Source organism: Montipora capricornis, chromosome 3 (genome assembly GCF_036669925.1).
Source record: "Montipora capricornis isolate CH-2021 chromosome 3, ASM3666992v2, whole genome shotgun sequence".
NCBI lineage: Eukaryota > Metazoa > Cnidaria > Anthozoa > Scleractinia > Acroporidae > Montipora > Montipora capricornis.
The window spans coordinates 29,706,729-29,711,728 of record NC_090885.1 but is presented as its reverse complement, the minus strand read 5'-3'; the positions used below and the strand labels follow the sequence as shown (position 1 = coordinate 29,711,728).

Here is a 5,000-nt window from a genome sequence, read left to right as displayed (position 1 = left end):
TATTCTTACTTTTATTGTCATGTTGCTGAGGCTCTAGAGGGTTTTTTTAACCGCGCGAGGAATGGACCCTAAGGTGCACAAGCAAAAATGAGAGCTGAAATCGCAAAAAACCGGAAATCAAGCTTGTTATGTTTGGTGAACAAATCCCTTGAGAATCAAACAAAATTTTGAAAAGTATTTAGTGGCTTTTTTACAGATAACTCAAGTTCTAATAGATAGTTTTCCCCTATATCACGTATTACGATAAAGAACTGGATGGGCTTCCCAGGTTTGATGGTTTTTGAGATAAAGTGGAACCTCTCCTTTCAGACACCTCTATTTAGGGGACACCTGCCTTGGTCCCCGAGGGTGTCCCTTGAATAGATGTTCACTGTTTTTATCAAAACCTATTTTTTAGAGGATCTTTAAGAAGTGATGAGCCCTTGCTATGGAAACTGTTAATGCCTAGCATTCACCCTTAAAAAGTGTCCTACAATAGTTTCATACCGATATCAAATTACTGCCTCTCTGATAGGAAAGGCAATGGTTTCCTTAATTTGTAAATCACAGACTACAGTCAACTCTCCGCTAACATGCACTCGTAAGCGGACAGTTCTACCAACAAACATTTTTTACAATTTCCCATTGTACCTTTCAGTGGGACTCTGTATTTAAACATTCTCGAAAGTGGACACTCTCTCGTAAACAGACGCGGACACTTTTGAAAATTAAAATGGGATTTTTCTCTTGCTTACGTTCTCTCTTAAGCGGACACCCCACGCATAATAATTAACTCTCGGCAATGAAATAATTTCTTCCTTTGTACCTTGTCTTTCTCTTTTACACAGAGGGATTTCCAAGGCGTTTTGAGGATAATCAAGAGCAACTGGTACAAGAAATGAGGCAAGGCGGTGGCCAACCATATCAAGTAACTGGTGGAGGTAAGTATGATATATCTCAGTGCTTTCATAACTGAAGAAATTCAACGTACTTGGGGTCAGTACAGAGAGAGCCTAGCTTATCTATCTTGTTGACTCAATGATGTCTATGATACAAATTATTTCTAATGTCGTTGTTTTCAGTCGATATTTGTCCTTCGTTTAGTGCAGTTGTCTGAACCAAATTTATTTTTGTCGCAGTCCGCCAGACTTTCCCTAATTTTACTCTTGAGTATTGCTTTCTTCACAGAGCAAGTGGCCAGTTTTCGTAATCCCTCGGGTTTAAACTTTATTGAACAGCAACCGACGCCGATGTTTTCCGAAGGAGGGCGTGGAAATGAAGCAGCCGGGCCTTTTACAACTGCCCCTCAGAGCGAGATGGCTTCGTTTTTCAGTCAACTGCCATCAGAAGGAGGCCTGATAGAGTCCAACAACGTAAGTCAAAAATACCTTTCGTTAGTTCTTCGCAACTAGCGAAAGCTAGTCGAGGTGGGCGGAGTTATAGGGTTACAGCAGGCAAGGTTTCTGTTATTCATCATTTTCAAGGTTGCACATGTTCCTAAGTTCTGTCATTTTCTTAATTTAGTTTAACCTGCCATCAGGCTTGGGTGCTATGAAGAAATCCTCTCTGCCTGAAACTAAGAAGCACAATAAAAGGAAAGGGATAAAGTCCGAAAAAGCGTGAGACCACGTAGTGGAAATTACAGGTGAATATTTAATTCTCTCTTCAATAGCCAATAAAACCGAATTGTCGGTTTTCACATGACGTCACGGCCGCCATATCGGTGTCCCGAAACAAAGAAACGGCGGCCATGTTGGTGTCCTGACCCAATCCGTCGGGAATTGAACTCTATTATGATGCAAACGTTTTCTTGTGTTTTCGTTTTTCGTTGAAACACATGGCTGTTGATCACGTGAGTGAAAACCCTGAATAGATGTCCTATCTATTTTTTTCACACAGTTTCATTCAACCCTCCAAATATACATTGCGACTTGCTCGACGTCCAGATGTAGTTTTCCGAGCAATTTGAAAAAGAGAAAAATTGAATTTTACTAGCCTCGTTTTTTTGGCCGTTCTTTCAGTCGTGGCTCATTGTTTCTTCCAGTTTTTCCATTTCCTATGTCCCGGATTTTTCAAGGCAAGGAATATTTTAAGTAAATGCTTTTACAGGGCGAATGTTTTTTGCGTTCCTATTAGACTACTGATGTAGCCACGAGGAGCAAAACTGGGCCTCGGAGTCAGGGACGTTTGCTTGTACCATAAATGAGGCGCTGAATGGCTCATTTAAATCCATGCACTGATTAGCGAAGCGCGCGTGACGTCATAACTCAGACAAACTCAGACAAACAAAACGAAATGATGGAAAATTTGACGCTTTTTCAAGCGCGAAAGCAAGTGTTCGTAAAACAAATTTTAAATCGAAACTTTGGCCTTCATTTTCCTCCTATTTCTCTCAGAACAGGCTAATGTCTGACTCTCGTGGGTTTCGATAATTTGCATTCTATTTTTAGACTTCGCGTTCTTCGTTATCGGCCGAGTCGTAAAATACCATAATACTCTTTGTTTTTCCCCCCAGATTTTGCATGAGCATTGTTTTCTGTTTCTCTTGGGACTCAACAAAGAGTATTATGGTAGTTTCCGCTTCGGCCAATAGATTTGGTTTCGCAACGACAGATTACGTTTGTGCTTATTAAGAAAACACCTTACTCTCGGATTTATGACACCCTCAGGTGAGGAATCTTATACCCCTGCACCACCTTGACCCGTGGGGGTGAACAATAACGTGCTTCCTTTAACGTGGAAAAGATGCAGACAGCGAGAGTGGAACAATGTAAGGAAAGGGAGATAGCCTCAAACACATACCACATCGTTGGTAAACATCTGATATTTTCTCCCTTCTTATACCAGTGACACTAATTTTTCAGATTCAAAAGAACAACCTTTGAAGCAAGAGGCAGCTGCCTTTTTGAAGCAGGCATGCGAACATGAGTCAGAGATACAAACAAAAGATCTCCTAACCAATAAAATCATTAAAAACAGAGAATGGGTTTCTTTAAAGGACTCTGGTGCCTTAAGAGGCGCTTTTCAAACCACAAATGCTTATTCGTTCTGGAGTTGTTAAATCAAATTTTATCAAATAAACGAAATCTATTTTGTACGTCGTTTGTTTTAGAAAAATACATTGTTTCAAGAATAATCAATTACATAATCATTACAATTTCCTGAAATTTAATTTGTGCATTAACTGCTTTATTTTTCACTAATTATTGCGCAGGGTTGTGAAATCGGACAGTTGGCTGTAATCGGGCACCTGTAATCGGGCAGCTACATCAGCCAATCATATTAAGTGCACTTAGCTTAATCCACCAAGCACAGAATTTATTCCAATAACCACCTACCTTACCAAATTGGGGATTAGACAGTAAAAAGGAATGCATTTGTTTTTTGTTTTTTTTCGGAAATGGTAATGGTTGTGATTAATTGGTAACAGGACTTCGTGTCGTCCAATCTGAAAGTCGCTCATCGACTATCAGAAACACTAACAACTCGGCCGCCAACGAGCGTTTCTCGATTTTGGAGTTCCATTGCACAGAGTGCGTCGGCTTGGTATATTACCAACTGACTAAATAGAAAAGCGGGACGAATTCTTTTAATCGAGGTGCTTGGCGTCTATTTCTTTAAAATAAAGGTGAGAAAACCTTTTGGATCCCAGAAGCAATTTGTAAAATGAATGTGATTCGTTTATTATCGACCATCAACCTTTTATCCTTGTGCTGTACTTCCCTAACTGAAAATACTGAGCTTGGGTTCAGCTGTACTGCTTCATAAATTGTTAGGGTTAGGGTTAGGGTTGGGAATACAACGTCAAGTACGAGTTTTCAGTTCTAGGTATGCGCATTGAGTATTGGCATTGAGTACTGGCCTTTGTACCATTTTAGATGCACCTACAATGTCGCGTAATCTTGGGCTATCCGTTGTTTGTTTTTTCCAATACAGACAGGATACTTGTGTTCCGTCATTTGAAAAATCACTATCAGTACGCTGGATAGATAGAAAAAGAATGAATGAACTACCCATTAGACACTATCACATAATCTAAAACGGGTTTAGGCCAACCCTGATATTTGATGCGGCTTTCAGTCCATTCGAGCAACAGGGGGCGGGGGTACTAAAAAAGTTTAATACGGTGAGGTTCCGCCCCGTGGTCCGACCCCTTACCCTTTAATATACCATTATATAACCTTTCATATACCCTCCATTGACAAATGGTACCCCTTTCGTATACCTTCAATTGTCTTTTTCATGCAGCGTTCAATAAATTAAAACAGTACAGTCATAAGGTGTGTGTGTGTTCGAAACAAAGTGTCTTCTCATTGGTTTTCATGAAGAATAATCAAAAGCGTCTCTAATTGGTGCATTCATGTTGGCACGAGGAGTGAGCAAGCGCCACAAGTTTCAAATCAGCGATAAGCTTCTCATATTGAGATGGGATATTGCGTCGTGTAATTGTAAGGAAATATCTAATGTCAGTTTGACGGATGTCCATTAGTGTTGACCGTTTCAAATAGCCAATTTTAGCTATAAGAACCCTACGGCGCATGTTCTTCCACACAGAGTTTCCCAGAGCCTTGGGTAGATCCAAGGCTCTGGTGACGAGAATGCAACAGCGTGACAATTTTTAAGTGTCTAAATTCCCATGAGTATTTCCTCCGTGCGTCGGTTACAGAAACTACGCTTTGCCAGAATTGAGAAACCTATTAATTTTTCAGTAAAAATTGAAATGGCAATTTAAAAACTTGAACTATCTTGAGTTTCGGAGGAAATGATCCCTTGGTTGTCGTGTGTTTGCCAGAGTTGTTCGAAAATATCCCTACTGTTTGTTTTGGTTTTGTAGTTTTGCGGTTACTAGTCACGCGTGACTGACTCCCGAATACGTTTGAATTTTTAACGCATGCTCAACACGAAAATGTTGAGCCGATTGGCAGAGTCTACTTTCCTCTTCCCGACTTATCTAGGAAGATCGAAAGAGACTCTGCTCACAGGGTATTCCAAGCTTTGTTTTTCTTTTTCCGTTCCTGTGT

At 40.3% G+C, this 5,000-nt stretch overlaps 1 pseudogene; it reads left to right on the top strand.

The window, feature by feature from the left end:
• Positions 1-2,957, top strand: part of LOC138042839 (uncharacterized) — a 19,659-nt pseudogene extending 16,702 nt beyond the window's left edge.
• The last annotated feature ends 2,043 nt before the right edge of the window (positions 2,958-5,000 follow it).